Source organism: Corvus brachyrhynchos, unplaced genomic scaffold, assembly GCF_000691975.1.
Source record: "Corvus brachyrhynchos isolate BGI_N302 unplaced genomic scaffold, ASM69197v1 scaffold101, whole genome shotgun sequence".
Taxonomy (NCBI): Eukaryota; Metazoa; Chordata; class Aves; order Passeriformes; family Corvidae; genus Corvus; species Corvus brachyrhynchos.
This window is the reverse complement of record NW_008237239.1, coordinates 6,849,258-6,874,110: the sequence shown is the minus strand read 5'-3', so window position 1 is coordinate 6,874,110 and position 24,853 is coordinate 6,849,258. Positions and strand designations below refer to the sequence as shown.

At 36.9% G+C, this 24,853-nt stretch overlaps 1 long non-coding RNA gene across 2 annotated transcripts in view; it reads left to right on the top strand.

The window, feature by feature from the left end:
* LOC108445571 overlaps nucleotides 1-24,853 on the top strand; it is a 97,203-nt gene that overhangs the window by 13,408 nt on the left and 58,942 nt on the right. Inside the window, exons 2-5 of one of the 2 annotated variants that reach the window (XR_001860470.1) lie at nucleotides 7,438-7,491; nucleotides 8,459-8,626; nucleotides 9,541-9,681; nucleotides 12,271-12,355. This is a non-coding gene — a long non-coding RNA (uncharacterized LOC108445571). The remainder of the gene's footprint in view (nucleotides 1-7,437; nucleotides 7,492-8,458; nucleotides 8,627-9,540; nucleotides 9,682-12,270; nucleotides 12,356-24,853) is intronic. The other variant, XR_001860471.1, reaches the window with a different exon arrangement.

The following is a 24,853-nucleotide window of genomic DNA, read 5'->3' as shown; positions in this document are numbered from 1 at the left end:
TGAACCTTAGACAAGTGGGACAGTATCCACTGCCAAGTTTCTCTCAGGGCTTTCCTACTGTTCTGTGCTGATGTAGCGGGGGAGCAAGAGATCAGCTTTGATGTGCTCATGAGAGTGATAGCCAGGTTTCTCCTTTATGTGGGGATGCAGGTGCTGATACTCAAATTTAGAACACCATCTTTATAATGGCTCAGGACAGTGGCAAGCAGGAATTTTTTTGTGGGTGCACAGTTCTACTTGAAGTGCCAGCAATGGAAAGCATATTCAGGGAAAACCGAGACAGAAACACCAGTACCTGGGGCAGTTATCTACCTTTCAGAATATATAGTCACCACCTCTGCTAAATACTGAAAAATAGTAGCATCTTAAGAAATGCAAGTGACTAGAATGAGCCCTCGAGGAAAAAACCCACCAACCATGTTGCTTTAGTGTTATTTATATTATATTCCATATATATGTACACATGTATAAACAGCTCTTACCTAAATGTCACAAAAATTGCAGAAGTATCTTCAAAACTGAAATTATCTTCTTGTGCCTCTTCTCTGCTCTTTAGAAAATATTGTGTTACACAAAAGGACTACAAGGATTGTTTTTTAAATTCCGGGAGTGTAGAGTGTGGAAATGTACTAATTATAGCTAATTAGTTCACCAGATAACAAAGGCTCATTCCTGTATGCTGTGAAGTTGTGGGCCTTTAAAGTGACAGGAAACAGGTAGACTGACCTGCAAATTAGTTATGGAATGAATTCAAATAGAGCTGTATTTAGGAAATCAGAATTATGTAGGGATGAGTTTTTCATTGAAGTCTGAACCTTTTATAGCTTCTGTCCTCAATTTCCTAGAACTTCATTTTAATATACAATATTAATTAATAAAAATTGCTTTTTAAACTATTATTTCAAAGAACTTCTCATTAAAATAAATTCTGAAAATACAAGCATTCTACAAGGAGACAATAGTAAATTAAAAAGGGTTTCTCCTGTATTACATATGATAGGCTTCTCATTGTTTAGTTACTTATAGCTGATACTGTAGTGATAACTTGACTTTAATCTTGCAGTGATTAATATGTGATAAGGTATAGAAACCAAGTTAATAGGAAAGTATAATGAAATATGAATTCTGCCTTTCTGAAATAAGTGCAGAATTCAGACCTGCATCTTCTCTTGGGCCAGGTACGTAAATGATACCTTGTAGAGAAAGATTTTTCTTACAGTTTGAGTGCTCTTTGTGGGCTTCTCTCTGTTCTACGCAGCAATGGTAATAGGACTTTTCTAGAGTACAGTGTGGGGGTTTTGTCACTGATGCCATTTTTTCTTAAAGGTGAAGTGCTAAGCATCCCCTTTTTTTACTGCTTTTCTTCACAGTTACTTTTTTCTCTACTGAAACCTTTTATTTAATTTTTAGATTGATTTTTCCCCCCAATTTTTCTTGATCATTACATCTTTCTGTATAGTACCAAAATTCAATTTACATGTAATGAATTGAATACAAATGATTGCTAGAAGCAAATGATCATACAGAGATACTATTTGTTTGAGCTAATAACTTTTTTTTTTCCCACAAAACTGATTTAATGCTACAGTAACAGAAAAACCATTCAAAGCTCTTGAAAAAAAACTCAAAGAAATTTTATATGTCAACTTGAGAATACTCTTGCCTAGAGGTTGTAATGCACAGACATTAGAAATAGGGTTTGTGGTTTTTGGTTTTGTTTTGTTTTTTTTTTTTTTTCAAAGCGTGTGAAAGAGAAAACATTACCTGAAAAAATGCAGGCTGGAGCCTGGAACTGTAGTTATGGGGAGAAAAAAAATCCTACATTAAAATGCAGGTAAAAAGGAAAGTAAGGTAATTGATGATAATTTAATAAATATAAGATGTAGAATATGCTGTTGAACTACTAAAATGTAATGTATGTATGAATAGAATTGAATTTATTTTTGTCCAGTTCTAGGGTTTCACTGAATTTTCTTCCAAAGGTCTGACACATTTCCTGAAATAGGAAAACACTTTGGGGAAACAGCAATCAAGTGTATTCAAATGCTTCTGGAAATTTAAAAAGCATTCATAGTTTATGTGCTCATATAAGACAACAGATACAGGAGAAAACAAAGATGTTTTATTATTTTATTGTTACTGAGCAGGCAGTATTTTTGGCTGTCTTTGAAGCAGAATTTAGTACTGGGTATCTGGTGAACAAAAGCTTCAGTTATCATTCAGAATCCCTTTGATGTGTGGAGACCAAATAGGGAGTGCCTGAGATGATGCTGGAGGAATAAGGGAAAACTTAAGACGCAGTCAGGCTTTCAGAAAGTTAATTGTGAGTAAAAGTGGTAAAATTCCAGTGTGAGTCACTCTGAAGTCAGAGTGATTGAGTATGGTATAAAGCAGTGATCGAAAAATGCATTTAACACATACTTCAGTACCTTGTGAAATTGTGGCCTAACTGTGCAGCTTTACTGGGAGAATATAACTAGAGAAGATTTTAAAAGAGTTCAGGGAACAGAACCTGGCACTAAAGTTTTCCAAAGTCTGAAAATGGGCTTCATTGCTTTATCACGAATCATTAGTTTCCATCAAGTCAGACTTGCATGCTAGGTAATAAAAAGGCTGAAAATAATTTTGGGATTAGGAGAGAAAAAAATTTTTTAATGTATTTCATAATCTTTCCTTTGTATGTCAACCTCTTGTCTTTCTGTAGCTATAGTTAAGGGAAATCCATATTGCAGACTTGTATATCATAACTGCCTTTTGTCTTCTATTGAATTTTGTTTCAGGCACAACAAAGCTGCTGGATGAAAGTGTCATAACCATAAAATAGAAGAGCAGGTTAGCAAATGGGGAGGTTATTTTCCAAAGGAAAAGTAGAAATGGAGAGAAACTATGTCGATTACTCTTATCCTTTCTTGCAACTAGGTCTTGCAGCACATTCGTACTCTGTTTAATTAACATCATTCATACGTTAACATTAACATAAGCCTTCTTTATTATTGGCTACAAATTTTTATGCTTCACCAGGGGCATGTTAATACAAATAAAAGCATTACAACATCTGCAGGTGAAGATTCTTGGCTTTTTTACTGTAAAAATAGGAAGAGTATATCATGTTAAATATTTTTTTAAAGGCAATGCTAACTCCTTGTTTCAAAGTTTTACTGAGCCTCCTAGAAAATACACATTCATGTAGAGGACCTCAGTGTTTCTATCTGTAAGGGAGTTAGGCATTGCTTATACTAAAATATTTATTTAGAAAACTAGGTTGATTTGCCGTTAATAAGGGAATGATCTTCTGATTTTTATTTACTCTCACTTTGCAGCACGTATGAGATTTTTCTGGAAAAAAGTTACTTTCATTATCTGTGCAAGGAAGGTGGCTCAATATTCCTTTACAGCTCTCGTGGGATGTAACGTGGTTAATATCAGGAATGGGTTTGTCAGTAAGGACAAGGGCTGTGTGAGGAGAAAGTGGCTGTGTGCCTGTGTAGCCCTGAAGCCAGATGACAGCTGGTTCCTCCTCTCAAGTACATGTTGGTTTCTTAACTACTTCAATTTGCTTCAGTGACATCTAGACCAGTTTATGATTTATGGAGACATTCAGATCCATTTCTGATTCCATCACTGGGGTTCCCGTGAAGACCCATTGAGTTAAACATTCAGAGTCTGAGTGCTGCTGAATCCAGATGAGAAGAATCTTCATTTTGTAATTATTTCTTTGCCCCATGTGTAGTGATAAAAAATCTTGATCTGTTTAATGGTAGCAGATTTTTGTTTATGGAAAGTTATTCACTATTTACTGTTTTTATATGCAGTATAATTGAGATGAAAGACTTTGTATATGTAATTACATTCCCCTGAGATTATTCAGGCTAATGGTTTATAGGTAATTTAGGCATTAGATTTGTAGCTTAAACAACAAATTATTTATTGTGATCTGCGTAGTGTGGCAGTTTTAGGAAAATACAGTATTTCAAATTCTTGGTGTGTATTATTTTGTTTTACCTTTTCCTTTGTCACTTTAATGCCAATCCTATTCATGGGTGTAATTCTACAATAGATACGAGTGTATTTAAATATTTTATGGGTGCTATTATTATCATCCTGCCATGGAATGATTAGTATTCTGTATGTCTTCAAAAAAGTATTTTCTGCAGAATCTTCCAATCTTTGGTGTTTCTTTGTATAAATTATAAACTAGAAAACAGCTTTATATTTATTGTTTGTAAGAGAATGTGGATTGTGATTGTACTTTATCAGTTCATTTTTCTTGTTAATCATGCTGAGCTTAAACTTCCTACTTATTGACCTAAGTACGTGAAATAAATAAGTGCATTTAAGAATTAGGTTATTCTTGAAATTCAACTGCAATATATAAAGTATATTAACTTTCAGCAGCTGCACACCTCTCTGAGCTTCACTCATCCCTCAGTAGTCAAAGCAAGTTTCTCTTCAGTTGTCCCTTTTTGGACAGTGGTTGTTTTCTGAGGTGAAATAGATTGTGCTTGGTATCACAAGTATCATTTTATGTGTCTGTGATGTTATCAAAAAGAATAATCTTTAATCTATAATGCTGACATGATAAAATTGCGACAAAGCCTCATTTAGTAGCATAGTTACCTAACATTTGTTGTAACAAGTGCAACAATACACTATGACAGGGTCTGATTAAAAACATTGATCAATCCCATTTCTCACTTCCTGCTGTGGACAATCATGGGAATTTACTGAAACACCTCAGATTTCTATTTCTGATTTTTCTAGAGGGAAAATGTGCCATGAAAAAATTGGTCAGTGTAACTGTATTTACGAAAATTACTGTGAAATTTATTAGAATTAATGGATAAAGACAAAACAAGACCCTTTTCTATGTATTTTTTGCTCTTTTTTTATATCACTTCCAATACACAAGTGCTTAGAAAAACAATCTATTTGATTAACACAATTTTTTTTTTCGTAACCCAGGGCCATTATCTTCCACGTAAGGAAAAATAACATATACCTGAAAAAAAATGCTTAAAATTTACCTAAGATACTATGATTGTAACAGAAAAGGTCCTGTTTTTATTGATTCCACTTTTTCCTTTTTCTGTCCACTCCCTACTGCCTGCCAAAAGGGATTAGTTCTATTCCCCATGTCTGCACATGAATCAGACTGGGCTCTACTCTGAAGTCTATTGTGCAGAGTGATGTTCAGATAACTTCAAGTAATTACGTGAAACATATTAGCAATACACAGTGTAGTAATTCATTTTTACAAAGCAAAGCATTAAATATTGTTGGACATTGCTGACACTGCAGTATTTTGAGAGAAAATTGATTTGTTCATTGATATCCCTTTTGTCTGTACATTGCTCTTACTTTATATGCCTTTGCTAGCGTATGTGTAAACAGTCCCAGTTTAAGCTGATGCATTCATTCTGAATCAAACAAGAAGCTGAGGGAAATTCAGTGACAGGAGAGGGACTGAATTGAAGGCTTTTGAGCCCTATCCATGACCTATCATGTTTTCTTTTTCATTTCCTAAAATGTTTCAAATAGGATAGAGAACCACATAACTTTAAACGCTTGGATCTTACGGTGCATTTAACATATTTTCTATGATAGCTTTTTTCCTTTAGACTGCTCTCCGTATTTCTTTATCTCCTATCCCGGGATGCCGCAGTGCTGTCCGGCCAGCACGGTGTCCCGGGCACCGGGCAATCCTCTGCCTGCTCCGAGCGGTCCGCCTTGCCCCCGATGGTGAGGGCGTGTGAAGGAGAAGCGGAGGGACTTCTTTGTGGGTGGAGAGGCTTTACTGGAGAGGAAAAATCCACTGAAGAAACGTGGCTTGCAGGGGGTCTTGCACCCCCACAATATGGGCGTGGGAAACACACAGTAACCAATGGAACATCGGCCAGGGGGTCTTACCAAGGCGGGGAGAAGGAATTACAGCAAATGGGAGAAGGGGTAGGCGGGGAGGAGGCCAATTAACTATCGAAATACATGGAACTCTCTGGAAAGACAATCTCATATGAGAAATAAGGGGAGGGGAGGGCTGTGGCCAATGGTAAGGCAGGGAAAAATAGATTTTTCACAGCCTTTTGAATGCTCAAGGCTTTTGGGCTGTGGAAGCATCAAACCAATGGACCTTTTGGTCCTCTTGATTTGGCTGGTCACAGCTCACCACAACACCAGGATAGGTGCACAGAGTGATTTTGCCTTGAGATGGAAGGTTGGTCACAAGTCTTTATGCTCCCTGGATGTATGGGGGGCAAGAGACACTACGGCTTGGTGATGAAGACTGCTTTTATATGAAGGAAAATAACATAGTGCCAGCAGAGCTGTCTGGGGACACCATACGGGCCCTGCGATGTGATGCAGCAACTCTGGCATTGATCTAAGAGACTAAAGCAGCTCTGTTGCTCTGGGTTTTAAGGAGGAATTCAGATATCCTGCCTCTGCCCATGTTATCTCTGTAGAGCAGTTTTTGATCTCTCTATGACAATAGTGCATCTCACCCTTAGCTATCGAGATGCCTTCATGTACTCTGAGGTTTAAACTGTGTGGGCCATTGTAGTCTGAGAAACTATGCATTATTATTTCTATTAGGTTCAATAAAGTACTTGATAAGAGGTTTGCTCAAGAGAGTATCTCCGTGGCTGCTGCTTCTTTCTTTGAAGCTGAAGAAGCCATGCCACTGAGAAAAAAAGAACCTTTTGTAAAAAGATACAAAAACTGGTGATGTCCGTGTTACCAGCTGTGCTTGGTCAGGTTAAATTTGTAATTATCAATGAACTGGTTCTCCATAAAGGCTGACTGACAAACAGAGTTCAAGGAATGAAAGTGTGTTTGTATGAATTGATTAGGAACAAAGACATTAATCCATTTGTTACTCTTAGTCATTACTCTTACTATCTTTCAATGACTTCTAAAAACAACATTCCTGTGAATGAAAACTAATCTTTTTTATTGCCTTGCTGTTCATATAGCATCAGCATACCCACTTCCTGATTAAAGACCTGCTATTTTTCAGACACAGTGATGACAAGAAAGAAATGCTTTTGTTGTTGTCTTTAGGAGGAATAGGAAAAACTGTTCTACTGTATGATCATCCAGCTGAAATACTGTCATCCACGAATTCCAGAGTTAAGTCATATGTACTCCCCACATCCATTTGGTATTAGCTTTGTGAAGAAATACACTGTTCTGCTGAAGTTCTTCTTTCTTCTGTGGAGCAGAATTTGACATCTGGGTTTAGGGATTGCACTGAGTGCAGTGAATTAAATGAATTTGTATTTATTGTCGTAGTGCCATTTCTGAAAACAAAGCTGTATTGCAGGGCTGTTCAACAGTCACCTTCTCCCCTGTGCTGTTCTGCATTACACTTTCCACCTTCTTCTGCCACTTTCCAGGGCAAACTTTACAGATGCTGCACTGTTTGTTGCTTCTTTTTTTTAGGAGGAATACTAGGACTGATGCTGCTGAAAACACTGAGACACAGCAAGGGAACTGGTATGTCATGTATCATGTTACTATGAGGAACTGGTAGCTTCTGAGCTCTTTCCTCTGCTTTTTCTCAGAGAGAAAAGTGAACTAACCTCATGAAAGATGTGCTTAATTTCCTCCTGGTATTTTCCATCAGGAATCTTAGAGTTCAAGCTTATTTCATTCCTTTTGGAATTCTGGTTGAGCATATGGAAGCTCTTTGTAAAACTTGTGGTATCCTATGTTTTCTTCTTGTTTAGTATTAATTTATTTAGGATTATGAATTTTGTTGCTGCCTTAATGAAGTTTAAAAAGGAAAATTGGAAAATCAGCTGACTAACAAAAAGGAGGACTTTGTACCCATACAAATATTAAAAGTGATAGTTACCATTCAAAAAGATCCACTTTAAAAAGCTTTTCCTCTCTCTTATGTTAAAATGGCCCTTATGAATGCTAACATTAAAAATGGCTAAAAGATTTAAAAATAACTACTCATCCTGAAACAAAAGCAAGCATAGATGTGATCTGCAGAACTTTTAGTATTGGATGACCCCTGGCTGTGGACTGCATCTTTAAAAGGAAGGGTGTCTGTTCCTCTCCTTGCTGAGGCAGCAAAGGGTTTGTGTTTAGATTTGAGTAAGAGCCCACTATATTGTACAATGGACATCTTTCTTCTCCTGCACTCATTTTTACTGCTGTTTTTCATGTGGTCCTCCAGCTTCTCACTTGGATTCATTCTGTGATTGAGCTGGGACATATAAGCGGTTTGGTTTTTGTTTTTTTTTTTTTTCCTCTTCATAGCTTTCTTTTACTTTTTTTGTATTTGCATAGTTACAAGTGTTACAAGTAGGGTGGGGAAAGGAAAGCATGTTTCTGACAAGCCATTGGCCTGGTTTTTATTTGATGGAACTTACAGCTAAAATCAGATCTGTCACTGATCTCAGCACTTTACTTAAAGCTGCTTGGGTTTTTTCACCACTGTTTTCATCCTCAGAACTGTAAATCAATACCCTTTGATCTAAACATAAAAGTCTGGAAGGCTTACGTTGAGGATTTCTTCCCTTGCACCTCGCTTCATTGAGTTCTACTGCTAAATCTGTTCTAAGGAAATCAAAAGCGATACTGAATTGACATTAATCGCTCTCCTCAAGACTGCCAGAAGGTAATTTCTCAGAAAGTTTGGAGTTTGAAACAAACTTTGCATTGTACTGGTCTATTATTAGCACTCCACTTAGCATATGCAAGTAAGGCTTTTGAAAGCAGCGCATAGTACCTGAACTAGAAACTCTAAATGCTTCTGCCTTAATTAAAATTGATTTTTCTGAGGAATAATAAAAAATATTCAAAAGAATATGGAAGAGGAAGAATTCTTGTTGAGGAATTCTGAGGAACAGATGTGTTTTGTCAACTGTAACAATTTGGACCATATGGAGTAAACTGTAACTAAACTAAAACACAGTTGCCTCCAATTTTTACAAAAATCAATTTTTAAGCTTTTTGACGTCTTGTTAGTTCAATTCTACAGACTAGTGATCAATGGTGTGTCACTTTGAGTTGCTATTGCATACTAAGAATTAGTGTTTTTATTCCAAGGTGCCAGGAATCCTAATGTCTAGTAATCAGCTGTTACAAACCTGTGCTTTATTTTAATTGATTCTATCAGGCAATAATGAGGTTTGTATTCAGAATTTTGAAACATATTGGAAAATTAAAATGTATTGGAAATGTAAAATTTCTGTTTTGGTTGAGTTTAAAATAAATGGCAGCATCTCTGCCAGCTGGACTAAACTGAGGAGACTTCTTGAAAAAGCAAAGCTTCTTCTGGTGTAACTTCTATTATAATGTAGTGACTTATTCATTAGAGAACTCATGTCTTCAGCATTTGAGCAGTAAGTGCTGTTACATCTGGGAACTCAGCTCCTTGGACAGAAGGACACTTTGTTCAGACACAGTCTTCTGACATCTGATGACCTTTTCATTTTTCCATAAGTGAAGTGGGACTCTTAAGATGATTCTTCCTATTGTCAGAGATATTTTATTATTATTTGTAATATTTATGCTTTTTTTCTGGAACAGATCTCGGTTCTGTTTGAAGAAATTACTGGGTAACTTCAAAAAGGAGCCATAATCCTGCTTACAACACAGAAATCCAGTGCTACCAGTGATGTGACAGTGCATATGAGAGTGGGAATTACTAGAGCTGAAATGTTCAATGAGGTAAATAGAGCAATGCAAATCTCAAGGGCTTCTGAAATACAGAATACAGCAAGGATGATTTTGAGAATGTGTATTACATTGCTGCCTCCTCTCACACCATGCACCAAACATCTCTTTCCTCTCTTCAGCTTCTAAAAATCAGTTTGATGTGACTGCCTCCAGTTTGAAATTAGCATGATTTAATCTGTGATACAGGAAAAATCTCTCTCATGGAAAAGGCCCACATGGGAAATCTAATGATAGCATATTCCCCAGGGAAAGCTGCCACCTTAGACTGTGTCCCTGTAGGAGGGAAAGTGAACAGCTGCAATATATCTTGTGAAAATGTGTGTGTGCATGTGTATGGTGATGTGACACAATGCTTTGTGACAGCTCATTTTGTTCTGGGTTCTTCACATGACAGATGAAATGATTTTTGAGATTATTCTTAGGTATAAGACCCAAAGTCAGTTCTGTTGGACTGTTTGGCATAAAATACATTTAGGTATCTCATTTAAACATCCCTCTGGAAAAAAAGCTCTGGAAATCAGAAGTGATTGAGTGGATGAGCTGCAACTGTATTGCTTCTAGGCCCAGTAAAAAGGCAAGTATAAGGGGCTGATTTTCATTTCAAGTGTTTCATTTGAGGTGAAGTTTCATCCCAAGGCTTACATAACTAAACTAGCTTTTCCTGTAGTTGAATTAGCTCTTGTTTTACTTCTAAGTTATATTAAGATCGTTGCAATTTTGCGCTAAGGAGTAGGAAAAGTTTAAATATATCCTTGCTTTAGAACAAAAATGTACATTAATCATAACCAGTGATAAAATACTACTTGTCATTACAAACCTTTATCACTACTTAGGATTAGAAATAGATCAGTTATATAATTTCACATACTGCTAAGGAAATGTATCTATGGCTTAATTTTAAATAATTGCTAGGTTTATAATTTAATGTGAATGTAGAATATTTTAAAAATACATACTACCATTAGTAAACTAAATAAGAGAAATGTATGTAATCTCCTAAATCTTGAAGAGGATTTGTTGCTTCTGTATTTGTTGTGTAGCAATAATGCAATTCTTATTATTCATTTAGAGAAAATACTGCTGAAAATTTGGTGAAAATTCTTTTCTCATTTTGAGCATTCAGTGTGACTTTGTCATACATTTCCAGGTTTCCAGCTGGGCTGGTTTGCTTTCATTCAGGATTGAAGTCAGTTGCTGTTTTTCCAGGATTACTGAAAGGTTGAACCTATTTCAATGATATATAGGATCTACAGAATAACAGTTTTGCAACTTATATGCTTAAGAGAGAGGGAATATGTCCAGAAAAATTCACTTAAATCATCTATCAAATGTGCCAGCGCAGCTGGTGGCTTTATTTCTCAGGAAAGCAGAGAGAGATGGAAGGGCATGAGGGGTGCTTTTATTGATTGCTTTCTGGGAAAATTATTCTATGAGTTACTTTAGCAAAGAATGTAATTTGCCTGAGGTATAGCAGGAATAATATGAAAAGCTCTGGGAGAAATAGTTCCCTGATTGATTTTTTTCAATATGAAATGATGGTGTTCTCTCAGAACCAGAACTATATCAGCTCCACAAGTATCACTAGGGATGGGTGTGACTCCATGTGTTCGATAAAACTACAGGAAACTTTGGAAAGATCTACTGGAAGGAAAAAATGGAAATTGGGAAGAAGAGAGATTTTTACTTCTCAATGATCTGTTCATGTAATAACAAAGAAGAAAAGTAATTAATTGTGGGATGTAATGCCCTGACTGACTTAAAAGGCTACTTTCTTTTCTATTTCTGTGATGTAAGCCTTGAAAATATACTAGTGCAGGTTATGATACTTTTAACCTGTACTGTAATGTTGACTGTTTTAAGATCTCAAGCTAAAGGCATCATCCTTCTTAAAACTGAAACTGGGACTTGTACAACTCTATCAGTTTTTCCACATCCAATTCTATGTATATAACTGCCAATCTGTGATTCAGATATAGTCTCATCTCCCACAAGTGAAAGCAGCTTAAAATAAAAAAATAAAAATCTCAGTTTAGAAAATATATTATTTTATGGATTTGTCTAATAATTAGCATTTTCCAGTATTATAGGAATCTGATAAGTGAATTGAACTTGAAAATGAAATTTAAATAAATCTTTGTGGAACACTAGCCTTTTATATTTAGGGAAGAAAAGCAATTTTTAAGAGGATAAAATACAAAAAGAAAAAAGAACTCGGTGTCCCTGCATATGACAGGTGAAAGGTCTAAAGTCTGAGGAAACTGGATGTCACTCAGTTACTGTCAGTCCTCATTGCTCACTGTCACACTGCAGAAAAACATAGTTAATTTTTTCTGACTTGCAGAGTCCTACTGAACAGCCAGACACTGACATCACTGACACTGGCATTACTGTACAATATTTGTAAAACAGTCTTATTGCTGGAAAACATTGCTTCAGTCATCAAAGTGATGGAGTCATGTTCTGGACTTAATTTTGATATGCTGTATTGTTTCTTAAAATAATTGCAGGCTGTCTATGTATTTTTGTGTTCAAAATTCATGAATGTATTTACAAGAGGTGAACTGTTTTGTCTTCCTCCAGACTAAGAAGAGAACCATATAATTTGAAGTTCACAAAGGCAGAGATCTACAAGCCAGCAGAATTAGAGATGAAGAACTGCTCTGTGGTGAGTAAACTGAGGCTTTCATACACTGGGCTTCTTGAGTGAAGATTCTGTGGCACATTCCCCAAACACGTAGAAATTACAAAATACCAGTAATTGATTGAAACCTCAGAGAATTGCTGTTACAAAAATAGTACTAAAAATGAAATATATATTACTGTTTCACTACTTTAGCTAAAGTATTCCATTCTACTGCAGACTTTTATTTTTCTTCTGGTTTGATCAATATTCTCACATTTTACTGTCATTTTTTGACATCTAGTGCTATATATTGTAGATTCCTCCAGCAATTTCTGTAGCTGGTATCATGAAGCACTTTTGATTGCTAAGAAAGCTCCTAATCCTTGACAAGCTTGTACCTGAACATCCCACTGGTGCTGTATTTGCAGTTATGAACTGTGGTGTGCCACTTTAGGCATTGACTGTGTAGGGACCTTATCTCTTCTGGTCACAGTCAGCAAAGAGATAAAGCCCATTTTTGCCAAATTGGATCAGTTCTCGCTGGAGACTGTAATGTTGCTGGCATGAGGATGCTTCTTGATGCAGCCCCTGGCCAAACAGCTGAGAGAGAGTTGCTGCAGGCAGAACGGGATTCTTCCCACAGGGCTCAGCCCTTGGCGACAGCTGGTAATGCAAAGTGCTTCCTGAGCTGAGTGCAGGGGTTCCAACACTGCTCCTTTGCTCTCCTGAAGGGCACAGACACCACTTCTCTAGAGAAGCAAAACCCGACTATCTATAAGTGATTGGGAAAATATGGAGCATTTTTCCTATGAATTTAGTCTTTTTTTTTTTTTGGGGGGGGGGGGGGGGGCTGACTGTGTGGGGGAAAAAATACAAGGAAAAACACTGCTCCTTTGCTCTCCTGAAGGGCACAGACACCACTTCTCTAGAGAAGCAAAACCCGACTATCTATAAGTGATTGGGAAAATATGGAGCATTTTTCCTATGAATTTTGTTTTTTTTTTTTTTTTGGGGGGGGGGAGGTGTGCTGACTGTGTGGAGGAATAAATTACAAGGAAATTAAAATTTAGGATTTTTTTTTCAAAATTGTCTCTTAGACTGTTTTACTGAGGCCTTGAGGAGTAACAAAGCTGAGTTTGTTTAGTGGAATAGATGGAAATAATCTGAAAATTATTTGGCATGCTGATACCACATTTTATAGCTGATAAATTATTTTAAATCTCTCTTGATAGTTGCAGAGAAAAAAAACCCACAAATTCCAGTGAGATTTCCATGCTTAAATATTTCTGGACCAATATACTGGTTGGTAGCAGGAAAATGATGGCTGGAAAAACTCTTGCCCAAGTGAAGACATTTTCCTAATTCTCCTTCTAAAGGGAAGCAAGTTTGGAGCTGCAGTGGTTTTCTAGAACATACAGAACTTGTCTTAATGAATTAGCCACACTCTCTTGTGGCTTTTCTCCCTTGTAACTGTGCAGGAAAATGTGTTTGCTATGCAGAAGCATTGAGTGACTACCTCCTCCCCCAGGGAAAAAACAAAAAGACTTCACAGCACAGTAGATTTTGCTCCTTAGTAGCTGTAATGAACCACAGAGAGCTTGTCAGTAAAAATTATGTATGTGTATATACATATATATATATGTGTATATATAACATGCATGTCTTTGTTACTGTGTATATATAATATTTATATTTGCTATACATATGTATATGTTTAGGAAATGCATGTGTATTTATATGTATGTATAGCTTTATATGCACATGTATGAGAGAGAAATCAGAAAGTGGTCTTTAAGCTCTGTGGAAGAAATAGGAGAGAGTGCTATTTCCAATATGTGTCTCATGGGAAGTATCATTTAGCATGATTGTTGGTTAGTAATGACTCTTTTCAGTGTTTGTTCACTTCTTCAAGTAAAGGTAGGACTGGTGTTAGAGCTATTACATTCTTTAGATCTGTTCCTTTCTTTCCTCTGTGCTTTATTTTCTGCCCGAAGTTTGTTGCCCCATCCAAAAAGCCTTTAGCTGGTACTTTCTGAATGCATTTGCACTCAGTTCAAAGGGTTTTGTATTTCTCTGGCAATGGTGCCTAAAATGAAGAGATCCAACACACCTTGTGATTGAGCACGCTGCCAGCATAACAGATGCATGTGATTGTTGGCAGCCAAGAAGCCTTATGAAATATCAGTGTCAAATGGTTAGAGACAGCATTTTTAAATCAAAAATATATGTTAGATGCTCTGGGTTTGATGACATGGTAGAGCATAGTCTAATCAGGTTGACTGAGTTATTTTAAATTTTAAACTATAATTCTTCCGTGTTACTTGCATAACCTTTAGCTGTGATATTTCTGTGACTTCAAGAGTTATTTTTACTTTGGTCTAAACAAAATTGTGTTAGGAATAAGTTCAAAGGACTAATACCTGTGCTGGCTTCTTAGACCACAGTGTGTGTGATATGATATGGTATCAGTATCATGTCATATATCCTGATCCTTTGCACACATCTAGATCATGTGGAATTCATTGCAGGCATTAATTTACTTTTCTCTTTTAATATCATATATTTCTGAGTTTTCAAGTTATATTCTTTTATTTTAGATAATTTAGTTATGTTGAGGTAGGGTGACATTTTTGAGATATAACTGACATACTACTCTTTTTCCCTCTTCTGTTCCACTTGGAGAGAAAATATTTACAGGTAGAAAACAGGGACAGTTAGGTATTTATGATGGGATGCTTGTCTGTATCCCTTAGTTCATAATTACCTTTGAAATAATGTTAAACCATACTGGTTTTTATTAGGGGTTTGTGACCCAAAATCAAGTAAGTGCTTTAAAACATTTACCCTAAATAATAAACAGTAGACTTCCTTTTTTGAAAATTTTTTGGTTATCTTGCTGAGTATGAAATGCATACTCAAAATACCTGGGATTCTCTGGTTCATTATACTGCTCAGTATAATCCCATAAAACTAAGTTCCTGCCTTTTACGTTAACACATTAACATGTCTTTCTGATAATTTAATTCTAAGAGAGCTTTCTGTATTAGAAGGTGAGGAGTGTGATGGTATGTGGGAACTTGTGGTGTGTAATTTATCATCACATCGTGTTCACATCCAGATAAATGAAAGAGGGAATGTTTTTATGAAGAACTAGAAACAAGGTGTTCTGAAAAGAAGATTCACAGCTTATAAAATCACTGTAATGTGATAAATTAGCACATTAAATCCAGTCCCATTAATCAATTTTAAGCTAAACACAGATAGTTCTACTTCATATTTAAAATTAATGTCTGAGGATATTTTTTAAAATCTGAGATAGTTTCATTTCAGAAACTGTCAGTATTATCCTCTGAAATCCAAAGAACTATTAAAGAGATAGGCAAGCCAGTAGATAGCAGGTTGAAGAGTCATTGAAAGCAGGCAGTTCCATATTCTTATCATAAATGTGCTGAAATGACAATAGAGAATGTCATGAGGAATTTAATGGAATTTCCTTCATCTTAAGGTTCAAGAAGGCTTCTGAGTTTGCATTTATTCTGGTTCTCAAGCATACTTAGGATGCCTGGAGATGAGAAATCACAAGACTACTTGAATACAAAGTACAAAGAGAGATAAAATCATTTATAATGCAGTGTTGATGTTTCTGATTTTAAAACACCATCATGTCAACCCCTTTTTTTTCCCCCCATCATATTAAAAAGAAAAGATATGTATTACTCTACAAGAGAGTTTTACTTTAATTCAGGTTTCATATTACGCTTTGCTTATTCTGCAACTACCTAGATATTTTCATACCAGATATGATAATTAAATTATATACTGGATGAAAGCGTATACTCAGCATTTTAAAAAATAATGAATTTTATACCCATTCAAAGTGGCAGATTCTAAGATAACATAGTAGAAGAACTTCACCAATGTCCATGTGGTCGTGTATATTTGTAAGATTCTTGCCTATTCTGTAAAGTAAGTCCAAATCTAGGATGTTTTTATATTACACTTGAACCATAAAACCTCCAAATAATTTTTAGTCATGTGTTTGTTGCTAGAGGCTCAGCCTGTCCCTCTTCTTTTAAATATATAGAGAATTGGAGTTTGGTGTGGGAACAAGAGAGGTCACCCTCAAACTGAGAAAGTAGTGTACATATCAGTGTACACATCCAAACCCTAAGGATACTGGGGAGGGGCATTGTTAGGAAGAAGGTTCATCCTGTGCTTTTCTGGGGCTGACTGCCATTAATAAACATAGGCACTTGCATCAGCATCCTGCTGATAAAATTGTAAGAATCTTTCAGGAAGTCAAGGAAAAGCTTTCAGACTCGTTCCTTGGAAAATACCTTCAAATGAGGTTTTGCAGCGAAACACCTCTACTGCATTTCAGCTCTTGCTCTTTTCAGTGCTGGCCAATGTACACACTATTTTCAGATGTACTGTGACAGCATATGCTCCCTCTCTTACTGAAATACTTTTATTTGATTTCAAGAAAAGCAGCAGAACAGAGCAGGTTGAAATGGTGTTCCTGTTTGGAAGTGGCAGAGCAGTATGTCAGTGTTCTGTAGGATGCTGTCTCTCTAATGAAAGTAAAGGAGAGGCTTTTTTCCCATCTCCCATAATAAAACACAGTTTTCTTAAGTTAGAAAATAATTTATATTAGTTTATAAATTTTCTATACTGCTTTTAGGAGGTGGGTGAAAATGTGCTAATTTTAGTTGAAAGGTTGAGGCTGTATCAGCAGAGATTAAAATGCTGAGATGCATCTTTTAATTCATGGTACTGACAGATGAAGTGAAGTAAGGAAGTGCTGGTGTAAAGCAGTGCAGGGCAGTGCATGGGATATGGATCTAATTCAGTGAGCCACAGATTCCAAAGGTGCTGCCGGGCTGAGCAAAGGACAGATGCTGACAGGTAGCCTCAGCACTTAGTTCAGTGACTTATATATATATATAAATATAAATCATAACATATGAACTGCAAATACAAATGAGCTAGAATAAGGTGTGAATTCAGAAAGAGGCTATTAACACTAATCCAAGACCTGAAGCTGGCATGTGCAACTTGAAAACAACCTTTTAGGTTGAGGTGGGAAAGTATCACTAAACTATGGAAAAATGATTAGGGCTGGGTTTTTGTGAAGGTTCAGGTAGCAGGGTCACCTAGAGATGTCGTGGTACTGATGATGGGGGGTCGCTGGCTGCTGGTGGGACTGAGGGCTTGTACAGGGCGAAGGATGGCATGTCCAGCTTGCCCAGCATGATTGCTGGTGACAGCACTGACTACAGAATTCTGAGGTGGCATGTTATGGGTGCTGGACACTGAGAGGCCACAAGGTATTTCACTTCTTTTGGCAGTCATTCATCAAGGTGGTGAATAGCTGTCTTGTACAGGGCTGTGTATTCTTTGTTAAATGAAGACATGACTGCTCAGACATACACACTGCTATCCATGCATAGCAGCTGCTTTGGCAGTTACAGAAATTAAACACATTCAGCTGTGATTCCCTACATGAACTATTAAGTTAATCCTTCTTTTAATCAAAAATAAAAATAAGGCAAAAGGCTGTAGCACTTGGTGCTGGTACAAAAGGAGACTGTGAAAGTAAAGAAAATTTAAAGAAACCAGGGAGGAGATGGAAATCAGAGATGATTGGGTTACTCCTTCCTATCTGAAACCATTTGCTTTTTAGGGCTCCAATTTTGTAAATCACGTTAGCATCTGCTTAACCCTAACCACAGTAATAATCCCTTTGCTTTCAGTGTATTTACATGAGTAGAGATGTGCAAGAATCTGCAAAAGTAAAAATAAAGGTAGGCATGGTGGTAATATATGTACATTCTTTCACCCAGTTATACCTACTGCTGCATGTCCAAATCCAAATGAAATAACACACAGGAACACCATGGTAGTGATAAGCATTCTAATTATTAAGTTTCCCACTGGGATTTAAATTAGAATCTGTTGCAGACATCAAGGCTACATTCTGAAGGCAAGTCAAGTCTTGCTGTAATTGCACTGGCTCAGGTTTGTTTCCTAAACCACCTGTTTCTCTGGTTGTGCTTATTTTAGGAAATAAAGCTTATGTTGGATGGGAAGTGATCTGAAATCTTACAAAATATTCTCTGTATCTGTAAGCATTCAGGACAAAGACAAATTAACTGTTTTGAAAAAACACAGTACAGCAGGAGTAGAAATGTCATGTATACATTGGACAGGGCTTTTTCTTTGGAAAATCTATCACATATTTAGATGAATTTTCCTGTACCTTACTAACTACTTTTGTGCACCCCTATTTCAATGATTACTACATGCTTGTTTTCAGCAAAGGCTGTATCTTCCCTTCTGGCCATTGCTGCACTTCCAGCTTCCATCAGTGGAAGCTCTGCCCTGTGCTTCAGATCTATTCTGCTTTAGCATTTGCCAAAATCTTGGCAGTGGTGGTGGGTCAGCAGGGAGAGATCACTGCCTGGCTCTCTAGTATAATCCCACTAGTATAATTTTGTGGTTTTCTTTGATCCCTTTCTCTCAGCCTTTCTCATTTCTGTTGAGGCATATTCCTAAAAAAGACAGTCACTGGGATGTGGGGTGTTGTAAAAATTCACTTTTAGGTACAGTGAGAGGCCCATGAGCTCCTTGAGCAGACCACAGGTGAGCTCCTGCCTTGCAGGGGGGTACCAGATCACCAGCAGCCTTCTCTCTGAGAGCCATTGGGAGATGCTGCTCAGACTGGGAAGCTTCATGGTGCTTCATGGCTTCTGAGGCCCTGAACTCTGGCACTCCAAGTGCTAATGCAATCTGTAACACTCGATCCCCACCTGTTCATGGTCTCCATCTCCTCCTCTCAAACCTACATTCTGGCTTCCAGAGAAAATAAGTCTGTACATCAAGGCCAGACTGAAGTCATGCTGCCCTCACACCGGGAGCAGCCCCCAGTATGCATCTGCAGGTCACTTTCTAAATGTTCCTGTCTTTGTTGGTAAGGGTTAAATCTCACTTTTCATCCTCTTGGGATTGACAGAAAACCTGAACTTTGTCTGAAGGAAACCAAGTCTTCCTGTCTTGATGTGGTAACTACGATACTGAAGTAACTAATTGCGATATGACAGGTCCAGGTTAATTTTTCAGTTTTGACCAAAAATGTTAATATTCCTGGCATGTGGTTCTTGAGGATGCCTTAACCATGATGATGGGATAGAGAAAAAGGAGCAAGGGAGAAGGTGAGGGATCTTCATGCTGCTGAAGTTTTTCCCCAAATAGTGGTACGTACCTTATAGTGGTACAATAAAAAATTAGAGGCCAAACCCAGGAAATTAACATTTTGGAAATGTTTCTAAGCATGTCTAATCCTTTCATATCCCTTGGAACAGCATTATGAAAATGAATTCAAACCAGGAACAGCTTATGAAAATTAATTCAAGCTAGGCATATATGTGAAAAGCTGCTGAGCAATGCTACTGAAACTGAGTTACATTCTGGTATTCAGGTCTTTGGAGACCTGTACAGTGAGAAACTGATGTTTCTGTCTGGTATGAGTAACTTCAGTGTTAAATGAAACTCCAGGGGAGATTTTAGGATAATTTGGGAACTGGGCTCTGAGTTTTCATGTAAATAAATTTCTGTGATTGCTTTTCTTGAACCTTGCCCCAGTTTTTTCACGTATTCTCTTCTAATGCAGTGTGCATTAACTTCTTGTGACTCAAATTTGGAAGACTACTCCAAATAAAATAATTAAAAAAAATATTATAGCAGTATCAATGCCAGTAAGGGCAGTGGGATCCACACTATTCTGGATAGTATTGTGGAATAATTTTCACTATTTTTTAGTGAAAACTATTTATAGTTAAACTATAAAATATCCTATAAATAGTAAAACTATTTATAGTTTTATTCATAATACTGTGAAATCTATGAGAGTTCTGTTTTTAGCTTCATTGGGTGGTAAACCCCAGCCTATGACCCTCTACCTCAGCTATGGTAAAGAGCCCATATAATTCCTGAAGCTGCAGTTATGTATTGATCATTTTTGTTTTGTTACTTCTGGGTTATGGCATCTTTATTTGAGACTTTTAAAATCATACTGTTAAACTAATTAAAAATAATGCAAAGAGTTGTCCCACCACATTGATTTTGAACAAGAAAACAAAGTATGCTGATTAGTACTGAATAACTGATAAGACAGAGTCAATAACACACATCCCCACACATTTTTAATGCTTAAGACTAAGCCTTAAATTGTAGTTTTTCTCTTGGAGGTTTCCTGGAGAACATTTGCTGAGGAAATTAAATTCTCACCTTCTCCTAAGGGCATCTCTCTTTTACCAGTATGGGGAAGAGTTTGGGGACTAATTTATGCCTATATCCTTCACTTGTGAAATATGATATCACAACTGGACTGGTCAGAACTGATGGCCAGGTTAAGTTAGACCAATTAAACAGCAAAACATCAATCTGTCAGATTATACTTTAATTTTTGTCATTTCATTGTGTGGGATTAACACTGATGAATCTCATATAGTGTTTCTTTATGGTAAAATGTGATCTTTCTAAGCACATCTTAAAGAAATGCCTGTACATTCCAGTCTAATTAAAAACAACAGTTCTCCTAAGCAGCAAATATTCCTATTGAAAGACCCATATTTTACTATTTTTAAAAGTGCTTGTCTGAAACATTGAGTTCAGCATATTCTTAGGATAACTGCACAGTTAAGTTGGAGATTCTTATTGTCTTGACTATGTATATTCAAAATGTTCAGAAGCATGTCAAAAATTTGTTGCTCAGGGAGTATATACTTGAAATCTTTGAATTTTCAGTGGGATTCATGATATATTGTATATGTCATAGGTTGGTAATACTGTAGTATTTCTCAGACTGCTGTTTAGATGCTTCCATTGCGTGATGTAAATTGATGTCTAATTCTAACTCTTGATAACATTGTTCAGTCATTATTTAGTGCTGTGAGATGTAGAGAACAAGCTGATTTATGCAAAGGAAAGGCCTGTGGGATTAAGTATGTTTTAAGCAGAGCTTAAGTCTTATGCTGGACTGCAGCATGTGTGTGGATGTCATGTTGAATGAATGTAATAATTACAAAAAAAGAAACCTTTTTCATGCTAGAAAGTCTTTAATAAAATCTCATTAACTTGGAATTTATTAAGACTCTGGAGGTTAGGGAACTTTTCCAGTAGATTAAGAGCTAGTGAGCAGACAAATATTTTATAACATATGGATTGAAAAACTCTCTTAGTCTGGAGAGCTGCAATAATTATAGCAGGCATTTGGCTCTATAGAGTTCAGGAAAGTTGGGTTTTGGAATCGTATTGGTATATACCAATTGTTTGAATATTCCATCTGTAGTTTGTAATTTAATGCTGTTATTAGAAAATAAATCCTATTATTCCTGTTGGAAGGGTGGTGCCATGTGTGACACTTCAAAGTGAATTCATATCATGTGGTCGTGTGGGACAGAACAGGAGGTGACCAGAGAATGGCACCAGATCTGAGAGAGGGAAAGACAGTAGGAAGCTTTATATGAGCCTGCTTGTAGCAGCCAGGTGAACAAAACACAGCTGCAAATACATCACCTTCCTTCTTATCAGTTCCTTTGGGCTTTCTTATCTTCTAGAGCACCTGTGCTTTAAACACAGTCTCCTGCCAGTCTGTTTGCCTCTTGCTATACTGATTCAGGGCACCTCCCAGCAGTTGTTTGCTGCTCATTGGGATGAATCACCATGATAGTAACTGGGAGCCAGATAAAGACTGGGAGCCTGAAAGGTGAAGCTGTCATTGGCTTAAGTTCCCTCGATTTTTACATAGCAAAATACAGCAAATAAAGGAAGTCTTTAAAGCACCCCTACAGCCGTTTTCATCTCTGTGACCATGAGATCCACAGTGTCTGTGCCCTGGGACAGTGACCAGTCCCCACACCTGGGGATGCACTCAGTGCTCCTCACTGAGAGCCTTCAGTGTGGCAGAGACCTGGAGGGAATGAATTGAGAGAGTCACAGCTTCATTTCTCACTACTTTAATGAGGTTAGTGATAGACTTTGAAAGAGATCACTTGATTGATTTCTTGGCAAGCAGCCATTACAGAACTCCTCATTAGGATGTCTCTTTCAGTCTCTCCTAAATTATGGTGATCAGACAGCCCAAGTCTGTACACGACTGAGAAGAAAAGAAATCAACTTTTATATTTATTTAGGACAGAATAAAATGACCAATTTAGAATATACATTTGATTTATATCTAGGTACTGGTAGTTCTTGTTCACATATTGCTTAGGTCCATGATTTTTGTTGCTGCATGTACAGTAGAGCAAACTTAAAGAAGATTTAAAAAAAATTTTTTTTTCCTTTAAAAAGGTGGGGAGAGGACAGAATTTGGTAAAGTTTAAAAGCATGGGATCAAGTAAGACCCAAACAAGATCTTAAATTAGGTCTTACTCTCTTTCTCCCCCTTTTACATTAAAATAAATATACATTAGAAGAAATAAAGTATACCTGGGTAGTTTCTATTACTGCATTCCCCTGAATACTTCATATTTCACCACAGCACTGCAACCTAAGAGTTGAAAATGCTATTTATGGTGTAAGAAGTCACCCAGTATCCTGTTAAAAACATAAACCTGTGAAAATTGGGACATCTCAGCTATTTGGAAGTTTGCAACATGTGCAAATACTACTCTAGCTCTCCCTGCTTGCCTGTGGGTAATTTGTTGAAGTTGCACGTAGTTGATTGTCTCGTTTGTTCAAGTGCGTTGTCTCTCTGTGGGGATGCAAAACTGCTAGCACTGGATTTATAATATGAATGCTCACAAAAATATTGTAAACACACATTTTCCACTGCATTTACCCACCACTTAGGGGGAAGAAGTGGAATCCTGAGGTGAAGTAATTCTAAAAATCTCTCTCTATTGGACTGCGGTTCCTGTCCACAGTCTGAATGACTATCAAAGTGTATAAAGGTCATGCAAGCAGAATTCAATCACCAGTGTATCTCTGTCTTATGCTCTTACCTAAGGATACATTCCTTCCTCATTTGCCCATTGTTAAAAACAAAGTGCCAGGCTGAATGGAACTCTGTTTTCCCTCATACTGCCTTCTAACAGTAAATGGCAAATGACTTTTGGCTAGTTTACAACTGCAGTCCCACTCACTTCATGAATATTTGTTAAAAGAGCAAGATTATTTATGGAAAGTAAACATAGAAAAGAGATAAACTTAATATAAAAATCAAAACACACAGGTGAAATTTCAATGCCATCATCAACACAACTACCATGGAAACTATGTTACTGTATTTTTAAAATATTCATCATTGTTTCTTTTTCAGTTAAAATAGTTCTGTTTTCTAAAGACATAATTTTTAGGAGATATAAAGCTCTTGGCTGGCAGACCATCTGGGGCTGAGGGAGAAGAACTGAAGGAGATATATAGTGAACTTTTAGACTACTTTTCCACTAGAAACAATTCCCAGTGAAGTAAAGACATTTAAATGGGGTATGGGTTTTTCATTTGCTTTTTTAAAAAATTCTCTTGGTGGTTCTGTCATGTTTAACTGATCTGTTTGATTTCATATAAAGAGTAGCAAAAATGTCAAAAAAAGAATGCCACCATGTGTATCTCCAGAAAGGACAGAGTAGAAAAGAAGAGGTATTGTGTATTTAAAGATTATATGCTGTTTTTCTGGTGTATCCTTCTAAACTCATTACATCTCTAGCTTTGGATTCCCCCAAGGAACAGTAGAATTTCTCTTTTGCTCTCTAACCCCTCACAAGACTAGAGATGTGTGGGTCAGAGATACTTGTTTTCTGATTTATGATTCATGGCTCATGTTAACTGGTTCTTCAAATGCCCTTGTTTAAACAGTAGGTAGAAGAACAAGGGTCTTTATTAGGTAAACATTATTTATTAAAAGGTGCAACAATTTTGTTGTATTTTGGAGCTTTTTGTTCTCATCCTTGAGTCCCCTGCTGTTCTTTTATGCCTACCTGAAATCATGATAAAATACAGCAGTTAGTATTTCAGCAGGTAATGCGGCTGCTACCTCAACAGCTAAAAATATACCAGTCTCTGAAGGGTTTAAAAACTGTGCTGAAATGCAATTAATGCTGCAGAGCTCTGTTGTATTTTTATCATCACAGATTAAAGTCAGGGGGGAAAATGCTAGTAGGAAAAAGAACTTCCAATATTTCAGAGGAGGAGGTCCCAGCTGTCCTGTGGCATTGACCCCATTTTGATTACAGCTGGCCGGCAGACACCAGGAAAGCTGAGAGGGTCCATCAGCTCTGTTCTGTAGCATTGAGGCTGACTGGGCTTTATAGCATTTAATTCCCCTTACTGCTAAAAAGAGAAAATTCACTGAATTGAAGTTATGGTTATAGCCTTAGCTGCATGTTCAATTTGTTCAGGACTTGGAAGTTGGTTGAATGGGACTTCATATTAATTGTTTAGGTTTTGGGAATGTGGGGCATTTCAGTAACAACTCAGTTTAGTGTAAACCCAGCTCTTTCTTCCCTCCCACTTGTAAGCTTTGAGAGCATAAGCCAT